Here is a 17,430-nt window from a genome sequence, read left to right as displayed (position 1 = left end):
GTCACTACTCCCAACTCAGGCACTGACGCTGTTCCTAACTAAGGGTCTGACACTACTCCAAACTGAGACACTGACACTCTTCCAAATTAAGGCCTTGACACTACTCTTAACTCAGGCCCTGACACTGTCCATAATAAAGACCCTGACAAAAATCCCAACTTAGGCACTGACAATGTCCGTAACTAAGGCCCTGACACTATTCCCATCTCAGCCACTGACACTGTCCCTAACTATGGCCCTGACACTACTCCCAATGCAAGCACTGGTGCTGTCCCTAAGGCACTGGCACTACTCCCAGCTCGCCCTGGCGCTGTCCCTAACTAAGACTCTGACACTACTCCCAATTCAGGCAATGACAGTGTCCCTAACTGAGGCAATGATACTACTCCCAACTCAAGCACTAAGGCTCTGGATCATTGTGATGACAAGCGCCATGGAGCATTGTGATGACAAGGGCCATGGAGAATTGTGATGACGGGTCCTGGAGCATTGTGGCGACAAGGGCCATGGAGCATTTTGATTTCAGGTGTCATGGGGCATTGTGATGAAAGTGGTCATGGAGCACTGTGATTAAAGTGGTCATGGAACATTGTGATAAAAGTGGTTAGGTAGCATTGTGATGAAAAGTGCTATGGAGCATTGGGATGACAGGGGTCATGGAGCATTGTGATGACAAATGCGTGGAGATTTGTGATGACGAGGACCATGGAGCATTGAGATTATAAGGATCCTGCAGCATTGTGATGACAGGGGCCATGGAGCATTTTAATGACAAGGGACATGGAGCATTGTGATGACAGAAGTCATGGAGCATTGTGGTGACCAGCGGCATGGAGCATTGTGAAGAAAGGGGTACTGTAACATTGTGAAGAAAGGGTCAAGGAGCATTTTGATTACAAGGATCATGGAGCATTGTGATGACAAGGGTCATGGAGCATTGTGATGACAAGAGTCATGGAGACTTGTGATGACAGGGGGCATGGAGCTTTGTGATTTCACAGACATGTAGCATTTTAGACAAGGGTCATGGAGCATTGTGATGAAAGGGGTCATGGAGCATTGTGATGATAAGGGCATGGAGCATTGCGAGGACAATGGCATGTAGCATTGCGATGACAAAGGTCATGGAGCATTGTGATGACAGGGGTTATGGAGCATTGTGATGACAAGGGCGTGGAGCATTGTGATGACAGTGGTCATGGAACATTGTGACGATAAGGGCATCGAGCCGAGTTAGGGACAGTCTAGCGGCCTTGGGACTAAATTCAGTGCCTGAATTAGGCACAGCATAAGGTCTTTTGTTAGCTTAAGAGGTAGGACATTAGCTCGGGACAGGGTTAGGGTAAAGGCTTGGAATCGTGTCAGGAAATGACCTAAGGAGAGTGTGAAGACCTTTGTTACTGAGACTCTCAGGGACTTATTCAGAAGCAGTGTTAGGGCTTCAGGTAGGCACAGCATCAGGGCCTGACTTAGGGAGAGCGACAGGGCCTGAGTGAGGCCTAATGTCAGGCCCTTAGCTGGGGACACTGTCAGGAAATAACTTAGGAGCAGAACCAGTGCCTTTGTTGGATCAGCTTTAGGCTCTTAGTTAAAGACATGACCGGAGCCCAAGTTAGTCACAGCGTCAAGGTCTCAGTTAGGGAAAGCTTCAGGGTCTGAGTTACAGACAGCCTCAGGTCTTCACTTAAAGACAGCGACAGGGCTTTCTTAGGGTCAGTGTCAGGACCTTGGTTAGAAATGAGTCAGGATATTAGCTCAGGAGAGTGTCAGGATTTTAGTTATTGCTGGCAGCAGGGCCTATATTAAGGACAGATTCCGGGCCTTTGTTAGATTCAGTGTCATGGCCTTCGTTAGGAGTAGTCAGGGCCTTAGTTAGGGAGAGCATTAGGGTTTCAGTTAGCAGAAGATGCAGGAGATTATCTCGGGACAGAGTCAGGTCCCAGGCCAGAGATAGTGAAAGGAAATGACCAAGGGATAACGAGAAGACCTTAGTTATTGAGAGCATCAGGGCCTTAGTTAGCAGCAGCGTGAGAGCCTTAATCAGGACCAGCGCCAGGACTTGATGTACGGACAGCGTCAGAGCCTAACTGAGGTACAGCAACAGGGCCTAAGTGAGGCCTATCTTTAGGGCCTGAGTAAGGGACAGTATCAGGGCATGACTTAGGAGCAGCATAAAGGCCTCTGTAGGATCAGCATTAGGGTCTTCGTTAAAGCTATTATCAGGGCCTCCATTATGGATAGCCTCAAGGCCTCACTTAGGGACAGCGTCAGGGCTTACTTTGGGAAAGTTTCAGGCCCTTGGTAAGACATGGGTCAGGCTATTAGCTCAGGATAATATCAGGTGTTCAGATATTGACGGCAGCAGGGCCGTAGTTAGAGGCAGTGTCAGGGCCTAAGTTAGGACTAGCATCAGAGACTTTGTTAGGTACAGTGTCAGTGAATGAGTTAGGTGTAGTGTCAGAGCCTTAGTTGGGGACAGTGTCAGGGCCTGCATTAGGACGAGCCTCCAGGCCTCAGTTAGGGACAGGTTCACGGCCTCGGACCTAAATTCAGGGCCTCATTTAGGGACAGAATCAGGGATTTAGCTAGCATAAGGGGATCTACAGCTGAAAGCAACCTGAACACCACCACAAGCAGATGCAGAAGTGAACCATGCACGCTCCTATGAAGGAATATCCCACAGCAGTTGAGTACATTTTGTTTAAAGTTAGTAACACTATAAAAATTATGTTTTGAAGAAAACTATATTCAGAAGATGAAAGAATCTCGTTCTAAAGAATCTCTTTAGCTAATCTCGACATTAGCTAAAGAGAAGGTTAGGTTAAGGTCTAGGGAGAGTGTCAGGAAATGACCTAGGGATAGTGTCAAGACCTTAGTTACTTAGCACATCAGGACCTAATTTAGGAGCAGTGAGTGTCAGGGCTTCGGGTAGGAACAGCGTCAGAGCCTGACTTAGGGAGTGGGACAGGGCCTGAGTGAGGCCTAGCGTCAGGGCCTTAGCTAGAGACAGTGTCAGGGCATGACTTAGGAGCAGCCTAAGAGCCCCGGTAGGATCAGCCTCAGGGGCTATGTGAAAGATATTATCAGGGCCTCTGTTAGGGACAGCCTCAAGGCCTCACTTAGAGACAGCATCAGGGCTTCCTTAGGGACAGTTTCAGGACCTTGGTAAGAGATGGGTCAAGAAATTAGCTCAGGATAGTGTCAGGACTTTAGATACTGACGGCAGCAGGGCCTTAGTTAGGGACAGTGTCAGGCCCTGAATTAGGACGAACATCGAGGCCTTAGGTACGGACAGGGTCACAGCCTCGAGAGTAATTTTAGGCCCTTAGTTAAGGACAGCAGCAGGGCTGTAGTTAGCATAAGAGGCACGACATTTGCTAGGGACAGGGTCAGGTTATGGTCTAGGGATAGTGTCAGGAAAGGACCTAAGCATAGTGTCAAAACCTTAGTTACTGAGAGTATCAGATCCTTATTTAGAACCAGTGTCAGGGCTTCAGGTAGGGACAGCATCAGAGCCTGACTTAGGGAGAGCGACAGGGCCTGAGTGAGGCCTAGCGTCTGGCCCTTAGCTGAGGATACTGTCAGGGTATGACTTAGGAACAGAATCAGCGCCTCTGTTGGATCAGCCTTAGCGTCTTTGTTACAGATATGATCAGGGCCTGACTTAGTCACAGCTTCAAGGCCTCAGTTAGGGAAAGCTTCAGGACCTGAGTTAGGGACAGCCTCAGTTCTTAACATAGGGACAGCGACAGGGCTTTCTTAGGGACAGTGTCAGCACCTTGGTTAGAAATATGTCAGGATATTAGCTCAGGCTAGTGTCCAGTTTTTAGTTATTGCTGACAGCAGGGCCTATATTAGGGGCAAATTCTGAGCCTTACTTAGAGACAGTGTCAGGGCCTGAGTTAGGACTAGCATCAGAGCCCTTGTAAAGTACAGTGTCAGGGACTGAGTTAGGTGTAGTGTCAGGGCTTTAGTTAGGGACAGTGTCAGCGCCTCAGTTAGGATGAGCCTCCAACCTCAGTTAGGGACAGGTTGACGGCCTCGGGACTAATTTCAGGCTCTTAGTTAGAGACAGCATCAGGGATTTACTTAGCATAAGAGGCTCGACAATAGCTAAAGACAAGTTTAGGTTAAGATCTAGGGATAGTGTCAGGAAATGACCTAGGGATAGTGTCAAGACCATAGCTAATTAGAGCATCAGTGCCTAATTTAGGCCCAGTGTCCGGGCTTCAGGTAGGGACAGAGTCTTAGCCTGACGTAGGGAGAGCGACAGGGCCTGAGTGATGCCTAGAGTCAGGGCCTTAGCTACGGACAGCGTCAGGGCATGACATAGGATCAACATAAGGGTCTCTGTAAGATCAGCATTAGAGTTTAGTTAAAGACATTATCAGGACCTCTGTGAGGGACAGCCACAGGGCCTCAATTAGCGACAGTGTCAGGGCTAACGTTGGGAGAGTTTCAGGACCTTGGTAAGACATGGGTCAGGATATTAGCTCAGGATAATGTCAGGACTTTAGATATTGATGGTAGCAGCGCCTACGTTAGGGAAAGTTTCAAGGCGTTAGTTAGGAGTAGAGGGCCTCTGATAGGTCCAGTGTCAGATCCTCAGTTAGCAATAGTGTTAGGGCCTTAGTTAGGGACAGTGTCAGGGCCGGATGTAGGGCGAGCATCTAGGCCTTAGTTCGGGACAGTTTCATGGTCTTGGGACTAAATTCAGTGCCTGAGGTAGGCACAGCCTAAGGGCTTCAGTTAGCATAAGAGGCAGGACATTAGCTAGTGACCGTGTCAGTTTAACATCTAGGGATAGTGTCAGGAAATGACCTAAGGAAAGTGTGAAGACCTTTGTTACGGAGACTCTCAGGGCCTTATTCAGAACCAGTGTTAGGGCTTCAGGTAGGGAGAGCATCAGAGCCTGACTTAGGGAGAGCGTTAGGGTCTGAGTGAGGCCTAGCATCAGACACTTAGTGGGGGACACTATCGGGGCATGACTTAGGAGCAGCATCAGGGCTTCTGTTGGATCAGCCTTAGGGTCTTAGTTAAAGACATGATCAGGGTCTGAGTTAGTCACAGCATCAAGGCCTGAGTTAGGTAGGGAAAGCTTCAGGGCCTCACTTAGGGACAGCGTCAGGGCTTACTTTGGGACAGTTTCAGGACCTTGGTAAGACATGGGTCAGGTTATTAGCTCCGGATAATGTCAGGACTTTAGATGTTGATGGCAGCAGCCCTTAGTTAGAGACAGTGTCAGGCCCTGAGTTACGACTAGCATCAGAGCCTTTGTTAGATACAATGTACGGGACTGAATTAGGAGTAGAGTCAGGGCCTTAGTTAGTGACAGTGTCAGGGCCTGACTTAGGGAGAGCGACAGGGCCTGAGTGAGGCTTAGCATCAGGCCCTTAGCTGGGCACACTTTCAGGGCATGACTTTGGAGCAGCATCAGCGTCTTTGCTGGATCAGCATTAAGGTCTTCGTTAGGTACATGATCAGGGCCTGAATTAGTCACAGCTTCAAGGCTTCAGTTCAGGAAAGCTTCAGGGCCTGAGTTAGGGACAGCCTCAGGTCTTCACTTAGGGACAGCATCAGGGCTTACTTTGGGACAGTTTCAGGACCTTGGAAAGACATAGGTCAGGATTTTAGCTCAGGATAATGTCAGGACTTTTGATAGTGATGGCAGCAGGGTCTTAGTTACAGACGGTTTCAGGGCCTGAGTTAGGCCTAGCATCAGAGACTTTGTTAGGTACAGTGTAAGGGACTGAGTTAGGAGTAGTGTCAGGGCCTTGCTTAGGGACAGTGTCAGGGTCTGATTTAGGTGTACTGTCTGAGACCTAGTTAGGGACAGTGCTAGGGCCTGAGTTAGGATTAGTGTCAAGGCCTTATTTAGGACCAATTTCACGGCCTTCGTTTGGACTAGCATCAGAGCCATTGTTAGGAATCGTATGAGGGCCTGAGTTAGGCATACTATCAGGGCCTTAGTTAGGGACAGTTTTAGGGCCTGAGTTAGGATTAGTGTCAAGGCCTTATTTAGGACCAATTTTAGGGCTTTAGTTTGGACTAGCAACAAAGCCTTTGTTAGGTATCATGTCGGGGCATCAGGTAGGTGTAGTGTCAGGGCCATTGTTAGGGACAGTATGAGGGCCTGACTTAGGAGAAGTTCAGGGCCTTAGCCAAGGAAAGTGTCAGGACCTTAGTTAGGGACAATATCAGGGCCTGAATTAGCAGTAGTGTCCAAAGTCCTTAGTGAGGAGAGTAAGGAGTAAGTCAGGACTCAGGCCCTGACACTGTTCTTAAATAAGGCCCTGACATTACCTGGAACACAGGTCCTGATCTGATTCCTATCACAGGCGCTGATGTTGGAGTTAACTAAGGCCCTGACACTGGTCCTAACTAAAGCTGTGACACTACTCTTAACTCAGGCCCTGACACTGTCCCTAACAAAGCCTCTGACACTACTCCTAAATCAGGCTCTGACACTGTCCCTAACTAAGGCCCTGACATACACCTAACTCAGGCCCTGACACTGTCTCTACCTAAGGCCCTGATACTACTCCAAACTCAGCACTGACACTGTCACTAACTAAGGCCCTGACACTATTCATAGCTCACGCCCTAACACATCTCCTAAATCATGCCCTGACAAGGTCCCTAACTAAGGCCCTGACACTACTCCTATCTCAAGCAATGACACTGTCCCTAACTTAGGCCCTGACTCTACTCCTGACTCAGGCACTGACACTGGCCCTAACTTAGGCCGTGACGCTACTCCTAACTAAGCAACTGACACTGTCCCTAACTAAGGCCCGGACACTACTCCTTACTCAGGCACTGATAATATCACTAACTAAGGCCGTGACACTACTCCCAAAATAGGCATTGAGACTGTCCCTAAATACTCCCTGACAGTACTCCCAACTCAGGCACTGACACTGTCCCTAACTAAGGCCCTGACACTACTCCCAAACTAGGCACTGACATTGTCCCTAACTAAGGCCTTGACATTACTCTCAACTCAGGCACTAACACTTTCCCTAACTAAGGACTTGACACTACTCTTAACTCAGGCCCTGGCACAGTCCCTAACAAAGGCCTGCCACTACCCCCAACTCTGGCACTGAGAGTGTCCCTAACTACGGCCATCACACTACTCCTAACTCAGGCACTGACGCTGTCCCTAAATAAGGCCCTGACACTACTCCCAACGCAGGCACTGACGCTGTCCCTTACTAAGTCTCTGACACTACTCCCAACACAGGCATTGACACTGTCCCTAACTAAGGCCCTCACACTACTACTTACTTAGGCATTGACACGCTACCTAACTAAGGCCCTGAGACTATTTCTACCTCAGACCCTGACACTGTCCCTAACGAAGGGCCTGATACTACTCCCAACACAGGCACTGACACTCTCCCTAACTAAGGCCTTGACACTACTTTTAACTCATGCCCTGATGCTGTCCCCAAAAAAGACCCTGAGACTATTCCCAACTCAGGCACTGACACTCTCCCTAACTAAGACCCTGACACTACTCCCGTCGCAGCCACTGACACTGTCCCTAATGCCCTGACACTACTTCCAACTCAGGCACTGACACTGTCCCTAACTAGGCCCTGACACTACTCCCAACTCAGGCCCTGACACTGTCCCTAACTAAGGCCCTGACATAACTCCCAACTCCGGCACTGACACTTTCTCTAACTAAGGACCTGAAACTACTCCCAACTCAGGCACTGACCCTGTCCCTAACTAGGACCCGACACTACTGCCAACTCAGGCACTGACACTGTCCCTATCTAAGGCCCTGACATAACTCCCAACTCCGGCACTGACACTTTCTCTAACTAAGGCCCTGAAACTACTCACAACTCAGGCCCTGACACTGTTCCTAACTACCGGTCTCAGACTACTCCTAACTTAGGCCCTGACACTATTCCTAACACAGTCACTGACACTGTCCCTAACTAAGGTCCTGAGACTATTTCTACCTCAGATCCTGACACTGTCCATAACTTAGGCCATGTCACTACTCCCAACTCAGGCACTGACGCTGTTCCTAACTAAGGTTCTGAGACTACTCCAAACTGAGACACTGACACTCTTCCAAATTAAGGCCTTGACACTACTCTTAACTCAGGCCCTGACACTGTCCATAATAAAGACCCTGACAAAAATCCCAACTTAGGCACTGACAATGTCCGTAACTAAGGCCCTGACACTATTCCCATCTCAGCCACTGACACTGTCCCTAACTATGGCCCTGACACTTCTCCCAACGCAAGCACTGGTGCTGTCCCTAACTAAGGCACTGGCACTACTCCCAGCTCGCCCTGGTGCTGTCCCTAACTAAGGCTCTGACACTACTCCCAATTCAGGCAATGACAGTGTCCCTAACTGAGGCAATGACACTACTCCCAACTCAAGCACTAAGGCTCTGGATCATTGTGATGACAAGCGCCATGGAGCATTGTGATGACAAGGGCCATGGAGAATTGTGATGACGGGTCCTGGAGCATTGTGGCGACAAGGGCCATGGAGCATTTTGATTTCAGGGGTCATGGGGCATTGTGATGAAAGTGGTCATGGAGCACTGTGATTAAAGTGGTCATGGAACATTGTGATAAAAGTGGTTAGGTGGCATTGTGATGAAAAGTGCTATGGAGCATTGGGATGACAGGGGTCATGGAGCATTGTGATGACAAATGCGTGGAGATTTGTGATGACGAGGACCATGGAGCACTGAGATTATAAGGATCCTGCAGCATTGTGATGACAGGGGCCATGGAGCATTTTAATGACAAGGGACATGGAGCATTGTGATGACAGAAGTCATGGAGCATTGTGGTGACCAGCGGCATGGAGCATTGTGAAGAAAGGGGTACTGTAACATTGTGAAGAAAGGGTCAAGGAGCATTTTGATTACAAGGATCATGGAGCATTGTGATGACAAGGGTCATGGAGCATTGTGATGACAAGAGTCATGGAGACTTGTGATGACAGGGGGCATGGAGCTTTGTGATTTCACAGACATGTAGCATTTTAGACAAGGGTCATGGAGCATTGTGATGAAAGGGGTCATGGAGCATTGTGATGATAAGGGCATGGAGCATTGCGAGGACAATGGCATGTAGCATTGCGATGACAAAGGTCATGGAGCATTGTGATGACAGGGGTTATGGAGCATTGTGATGACAAGGGCGTGGAGCATTGTGATGACAGTGGTCATGGAACATTGTGACGATAAGGGCATCGAGCCGAGTTAGGGACAGTCTAGCGGCCTTGGGACTAAATTCAGTGCCTGAATTAGGCACAGCATAAGGTCTTTTGTTAGCTTAAGAGGTAGGACATTAGCTCGGGACAGGGTTAGGGTAAAGGCTTGGAATCGTGTCAGGAAATGACCTAAGGAGAGTGTGAAGACCTTTGTTACTGAGACTCTCAGGGACTTATTCAGAAGCAGTGTTAGGGCTTCAGGTAGGCACAGCATCAGGGCCTGACTTAGGGAGAGCGACAGGGCCTGAGTGAGGCCTAATATCAGGCCCTTAGCTGGGGACACTGTCAGGAAACGACTTAGGAGCAGAACCAGTGCCTTTGTTGGATCAGCTTTAGGCTCTTAGTTAAAGACATGACCGGAGCCCAAGTTAGTCACAGCGTCAAGGCCTCAGTTAGGGAAAGCTTCAGGGTCTGAGTTACAGACAGCCTCAGGTCTTCACTTAAAGACAGCGACAGGGCTTTCTTAGGGACAGTGTCAGGACCTTGGTTAGAAATGAGTCAGGATATTAGCTCAGGAGAGTGTCAGGATTTTAGTTATTGCTGGCAGCAGGGCCTATATTAAGGACAGATTCCGGGCCTTTGTTAGATTCAGTGTCATGGCCTTTGTTAGGAGTAGTCAGGGCCTTAGTTAGGGAGAGCATTAGGGTTTCAGTTAGCATAAGATGCAGGAGATTATCTCGGGACAGAGTCAGGTCCCAGGCCAGAGATAGTGAAAGGAAATGACCAAGGCATAACGAGAAGACCTTAGTTATTGAGAGCATCAGGGCCTTAGTTAGCAGCAGCGTGAGCGCCTTAATCAGGACCAGCGCCAGGACTTGATGTATGGACAGCGTCAGAGCCTAACTGAGGTACAGCAACAGGGCCTAAGTGAGGCCTATCTTTAGGGCCTGAGTAAGGGACAGTATCAGGGCATGACTTAGGAGCAGCATAAAGGCCTCTGTAGGATCAGCATTAAGGTCTTCATTAAAGCTATTATCAGGGCCTCCGTTAGGGATAGCCTCAAGGCCTCACTTAGGGACAGTGTCAGGACTTACTTTGGGAAAGTTTCAGGCCCTTGGTAAGACATGGGTCAGGCTATTAGCTCAGGATAATATCAGGTGTTCAGATATTGACGGCAGCAGGGCCTTAGTTAGAGGCAGTGTCAGGGCCTAAGTTAGGACTAGCATCAGAGCCTTTGTTAGGTACAGTGTCAGTGACTGAGTTAGGTATAGTGTCAGAGCCTTAGTTAGGGACAGTGTCAGGGCCTGCATTAGGACGAGCCTCCAGGCCTCAGTTAGGGACAGGTTCACGGCCTCGGACCTAAATTCAGGGCCTCATTTAGGGACAGAATCAGGGATTTAGCTAGCATAAGGGGATCTACAGCTGAAAGCAACCTGAACACCACCACAAGCAGATGCAGAAGTGAACCATGCACGCTCCTATGAAGGAATATTCCACAGCAGTTGAGTACATTTTGTTTAAAGTTAGTAACACTATAAAAATTATGTTTTGAAGAAAACTATATTCAGAAGATGAAAGAATCTCGTTCTAAAGAATCTCTTTAGCTAATCTCGACATTAGCTAAAGAGAAAGTTAGGTTAAGATCTAGGGAGAGTGTCAGGAAATGACCTAGGGATAGTGTCAAGACCTTAGTTACTTAGCACATCAGGACCTAATTTAGGAGCAGTGAGTGTCAGGGCTTCGGGTAGGAACAGCGTCAGAGCCTGACTTAGGGAGTGGGACAGGGCCTGAGTGAGGCCTAGCGTCAGGGCCTTAGCTAGAGACAGTGTCAGGGCATGACTTAGGAGCAGCCTAAGAGCCACGGTAGGATCAGCCTCAGGGGCTATGTGAAAGATATTATCAGGGCCTCTGTTAGGGACAGCCTCAAGGCCTCACTTAGAGACAGCATCAGGGCTTCCTTAGGGACAGTTTCAGGACCTTGGTAAGAGATGGGTCAAGAAATTAGCTCAGGATAGTGTCAGGACTTTAGATACTGACGGCAGCAGGGCCTTAGTTAGGGACAGTGTCAGGCCCTGAATTAGGACGAACATCGAGGCCTTAGGTACGGACAGGGTCACAGCCTCGAGAGTAATTTTAGGCCCTTAGTTAAGGACAGCAGCAGGGCTGTAGTTAGCATAAGAGGCACGACATTTGCTAGGGACAGGGTCAGGTTATGGTCTAGGGATAGTGTCAGGAAAGGACCTAAGCATAGTGTCAAAACCTTAGTTACTGAGAGTATCAGATCCTTATTTAGAACCAGTGTCAGGGCTTCAGGTAGGGACAGCATCAGAGCCTGACTTAGGGAGAGCGACAGGGCCTGAGTGAGGCCTAGCGTCTGGCCCTTAGCTGAGGATACTGTCAGGGTATGACTTAGGAACAGAATCAGCGCCTCTGTTGGATCAGCCTTAGCGTCTTTGTTACAGATATGATCAGGGCCTGACTTAGTCACAGCTTCAAGGCCTCAGTTAGGGAAAGCTTCAGGACCTGAGTTAGGGACAGCCTCAGTTCTTAACATAGGGACAGCGACAGGGCTTTCTTAGGGACAGTGTCAGCACCTTGGTTAGAAATATGTCAGGATATTAGCTCAGGCTAGTGTCCAGTTTTTAGTTATTGCTGACAGCAGGGCCTATATTAGGGGCAAATTCTGAGCCTTACTTAGAGACAGTGTCAGGGCCTGAGTTAGGACTAGCATCAGAGCCCTTGTAAAGTACAGTGTCAGGGACTGAGTTAGGTGTAGTGTCAGGGCTTTAGTTAGGGACAGTGTCAGCGCCTCAGTTAGGATGAGCCTCCAACCTCAGTTAGGGACAGGTTGACGGCCTCGGGACTAATTTCAGGCTCTTAGTTAGAGACAGCATCAGGGATTTACTTAGCATAAGAGGCTCGACAATAGCTAAAGACAAGTTTAGGTTAAGATCTAGGGATAGTGTCAGGAAATGACCTAGGGATAGTGTCAAGACCATAGCTAATTAGAGCATCAGTGCCTAATTTAGGCCCAGTGTCCGGGCTTCAGGTAGGGACAGAGTCTTAGCCTGACGTAGGGAGAGCGACAGGGCCTGAGTGATGCCTAGAGTCAGGGCCTTAGCTACGGACAGCGTCAGGGCATGACATAGGATCAACATAAGGGTCTCTGTAAGATCAGCATTAGAGTTTAGTTAAAGACATTATCAGGACCTCTGTGAGGGACAGCCACAGGGCCTCAATTAGCGACAGTGTCAGGGCTAACGTTGGGAGAGTTTCAGGACCTTGGTAAGACATGGGTCAGGATATTAGCTCAGGATAATGTCAGGACTTTAGATATTGATGGTAGCAGCGCCTACGTTAGGGAAAGTTTCAAGGCGTTAGTTAGGAGTAGAGGGCCTCTGATAGGTCCAGTGTCAGATCCTCAGTTAGCAATAGTGTTAGGGCCTTAGTTAGGGACAGTGTCAGGGCCGGATGTAGGGCGAGCATCTAGGCCTTAGTTCGGGACAGTTTCATGGTCTTGGGACTAAATTCAGTGCCTGAGGTAGGCACAGCCTAAGGACTTCAGTTAGCATAAGAGGCAGGACATTAGCTAGTGACCGTGTCAGTTTAACATCTAGGGATAGTGTCAGGAAATGACCTAAGGATAGTGTGAAGACCTTTGTTACGGAGACTCTCAGGGCCTTATTCAGAACCAGTGTTAGGGCTTCAGGTAGGGACAGCATCAGAGCCTGACTTAGGGAGAGCGATAGGGTCTGAGTGAGGCCTAGCATCAGACACTTAGTGGGGGACACTATCGGGGCATGACTTAGGAGCAGCATCAGGGCCTCTGTTGCATCAGCCTTAGGGTCTTAGTTAAAGACATGATCAGGGTCTGAGTTAGTCACAGCATCAAGGCCTGAGTTAGTTAGGGAAAGCTTCAGGGCCTCACTTAGGGACAGCGTCAGGGCTTACTTTGGGACAGTTTCAGGACCTTGGTAAGACATGGGTCAGGTTATTAGCTCCGGATAATGTCAGGACTTTAGATGTTGATGGCAGCAGCCCTTAGTTAAAGATTGTGTTAGGCCCTGAGTTACGACTAGCATCAGAGCCTTTGTTAGATACAATGTACGGGACTGAATTAGGAGTAGAGTCAGGGCTTTAGTTAGTGACAGTGTCAGGGCCTGACTTAGGGAGAGCGACAGGGCCTGAGTGAGGCTTAGCGTCAGGCCCTTAGCTGGGCACACTGTCAGGGCATGACTTTGGAGCAGCATCAGCGTCTTTGCTGGATCAGCATTAAGGTCTTCGTTAGGTACATGATCAGGGCCTGAATTAGTCACAGCTTCAAGGCTTCAGTTCAGGAAAGCTTCAGGGCCTGAGTTAGGGACAGCCTCAGGTCTTCACTTAGGGACAGTGTCAGGGCTAACGTTGGGAGAGTTTCAGGACCTTGGAAAGACATAGGTCAGAATATTAGCTCAGGATAATGTCAGGACTTTTGATAGTGATGGCAGCAGGGCCTTAGTTACAGACGGTTTCAGGGCCTGAGTTAGGCCTAGCATCAGAGACTTTGTTAGGTACAGTGTAAGGGACTGAGTTAGGAGTAGTGTCAGGGCCTTGCTTAGGGACAGTGTCAGGGTCTGATTTAGGTGTACTGTCTGAGACCTAGTTAGGGACAGTGCTAGGGCCTGAGTTAGGATTAGTGTCAAGGCCTTATTTAGGACCAATTTCACGGCCTTCGTTTGGACTAGCATCAGAGCCATTGTTAGGAATCGTATGAGGGCCTGAGTTAGGCATACTCTCAGGGCCTTAGTTAGGGACAGTTTTAGGGCCTGAGTTAGGATTAGTGTCAAGGCCTTATTTAGGACCAATTTTAGGGCTTTAGTTTGGACTAGCAACAAAGCCTTTGTTAGGTATCATGTCGGGGCATCAGGTAGGTGTAGTGTCAGGGCCATTGTTAGGGACAGTATGAGGGCCTGACTTAGGAGAAGTTCAGGGCCTTAGCCAAGGAAAGTGTCAGGACCTTAGTTAGGGACAATATCAGGGCCTGAATTAGCAGTAGTGTCCAAAGTCCTTAGTGAGGAGAGTAAGGAGTAAGTCAGGACTCAGGCCCTGACACTGTTCTTAAGTAAGGCCCTGACATTACCTGGAACACAGGTCCTGATCTGATTCCTATCACAGGCGCTGATGTTGGAGTTAACTAAGGCCCTGACACTGGTCCTAACTAAAGCTGTGACACTACTCTTAACTCAGGCCCTGACACTGTCCCTAACAAAGCCTCTGACACTACTCCTAAATCAGGCTCTGACACTGTCCCTAACTAAGGCCCTGACATACACCTAACTCAGGCCCTGACACTGTCTCTAACTAAGGCCCTGATACTACTCCAAACTCAGCACTGACACTGTCACTAACTAAGGCCCTGACACTATTCATAGCTCACGCCCTAACACATCTCCTAAATCATGCCCTGACAAGGTCCCTAACTAAGGCCCTGACACTACTCCTATCTCAAGCAATGACACTGTCCCTAACTTAGGCCCTGACTCTACTCCTGACTCAGGCACTGACACTGGCCCTAACTTAGGCCGTGACGCTACTCCTAACTAAGCAACTGACACTGTCCCTAACTAAGGCCCGGACACTACTCCTTACTCAGGCACTGATAATATCACTAACTAAGGCCGTGACACTACTCCCAAAATAGGCATTGAGACTGTCCCTAAATACTCCCTGACAGTACTCCCAACTCAGGCACTGACACTGTCCCTAACTAAGGCCCTGACACTACTCCCAAACTAGGCACTGACATTGTCCCTAACTAAGGCCTTGACATTACTCTCAACTCAGGCACTAACACTTTCCCTAACTAAGGACTTGACACTACTCTTAACTCAGGCCCTGGCACAGTCCCTAACAAAGGCCTGCCACTACCCCCAACTCTGGCACTGAGAGTGTCCCTAACTACGGCCATCACACTACTCCTAACTCAGGCACTGACGCTGTCCCTAAGTAAGGCCCTGACACTACTCCCAACGCAGGCACTGACGCTGTCCCTTACTAAGTCTCTGACACTACTCCCAACACAGGCATTGACACTGTCCCTAACTAAGGCCCTCACACTACTACTTACTTAGGCATTGACACGCTACCTAACTAAGGCCCTGAGACTATTTCTACCTCAGACCCTGACACTGTCCCTAACGAAGGGCCTGATACTACTCCCAACACAGGCACTGACACTCTCCCTAACTAAGGCCTTGACACTACTTTTAACTCATGCCCTGATGCTGTCCCCAAAAAAGACCCTGAGACTATTCCCAACTCAGGCACTGACACTCTCCCTAACTAAGACCCTGACACTACTCCCGTCGCAGCCACTGACACTGTCCCTAATGCCCTGACACTACTTCCAACTCAGGCACTGACACTGTCCCTAACTAGGCCCTGACACTACTCCCAACTCAGGCCCTGACACTGTCCCTAACTAAGGCCCTGACATAACTCCCAACTCCGGCACTGACACTTTCTCTAACTAAGGACCTGAAACTACTCCCAACTCAGGCACTGACCCTGTCCCTAACTAGGACCCGACACTACTGCCAACTCAGGCACTGACACTGTCCCTATCTAAGGCCCTGACATAACTCCCAACTCCGGCACTGACACTTTCTCTAACTAAGGCCCTGAAACTACTCACAACTCAGGCCCTGACACTGTTCCTAACTACCGGTCTCAGACTACTCCTAACTTAGGCCCTGACACTATTCCTAACACAGTCACTGACACTGTCCCTAACTAAGGTCCTGAGACTATTTCTACCTCAGATCCTGACACTGTCCATAACTTAGGCCATGTCACTACTCCCAACTCAGGCACTGACGCTGTTCCTAACTAAGGTTCTGAGACTACTCCAAACTGAGACACTGACACTCTTCCAAATTAAGGCCTTGACACTACTCTTAACTCAGGCCCTGACACTGTCCATAATAAAGACCCTGACAAAAATCCCAACTTAGGCACTGACAATGTCCGTAACTAAGGCCCTGACACTATTCCCATCTCAGCCACTGACACTGTCCCTAACTATGGCCCTGACACTTCTCCCAACGCAAGCACTGGTGCTGTCCCTAACTAAGGCACTGGCACTACTCCCAGCTCGCCCTGGTGCTGTCCCTAACTAAGGCTCTGACACTACTCCCAATTCAGGCAATGACAGTGTCCCTAACTGAGGCAATGACACTACTCCCAACTCAAGCACTAAGGCTCTGGATCATTGTGATGACAAGCGCCATGGAGCATTGTGATGACAAGGGCCATGGAGAATTGTGATGACGGGTCCTGGAGCATTGTGGCGACAAGGGCCATGGAGCATTTTGATTTCAGGGGTCATGGGGCATTGTGATGAAAGTGGTCATGGAGCACTGTGATTAAAGTGGTCATGGAACATTGTGATAAAAGTGGTTAGGTGGCATTGTGATGAAAAGTGCTATGGAGCATTGGGATGACAGGGGTCATGGAGCATTGTGATGACAAATGCGTGGAGATTTGTGATGACGAGGACCATGGAGCACTGAGATTATAAGGATCCTGCAGCATTGTGATGACAGGGGCCATGGAGCATTTTAATGACAAGGGACATGGAGCATTGTGATGACAGAAGTCATGGAGCATTGTGGTGACCAGCGGCATGGAGCATTGTGAAGAAAGGGGTACTGTAACATTGTGAAGAAAGGGTCAAGGAGCATTTTGATTACAAGGATCATGGAGCATTGTGATGACAAGGGTCATGGAGCATTGTGATGACAAGAGTCATGGAGACTTGTGATGACAGGGGGCATGGAGCTTTGTGATTTCACAGACATGTAGCATTTTAGACAAGGGTCATGGAGCATTGTGATGAAAGGGGTCATGGAGCATTGTGATGATAAGGGCATGGAGCATTGCGAGGACAATGGCATGTAGCATTGCGATGACAAAGGTCATGGAGCATTGTGATGACAGGGGTTATGGAGCATTGTGATGACAAGGGCGTGGAGCATTGTGATGACAGTGGTCATGGAACATTGTGACGATAAGGGCATCGAGCCGAGTTAGGGACAGTCTAGCGGCCTTGGGACTAAATTCAGTGCCTGAATTAGGCACAGCATAAGGTCTTTTGTTAGCTTAAGAGGTAGGACATTAGCTCGGGACAGGGTTAGGGTAAAGGCTTGGAATCGTGTCAGGAAATGACCTAAGGAGAGTGTGAAGACCTTT

This window comes from Balaenoptera ricei, chromosome 16, assembly GCF_028023285.1.
Source record: "Balaenoptera ricei isolate mBalRic1 chromosome 16, mBalRic1.hap2, whole genome shotgun sequence".
Taxonomy (NCBI): domain Eukaryota; kingdom Metazoa; phylum Chordata; class Mammalia; order Artiodactyla; family Balaenopteridae; genus Balaenoptera; species Balaenoptera ricei.
The sequence above is the reverse complement of the archived record's forward strand: the minus strand, read 5'-3'. Positions refer to the sequence as shown.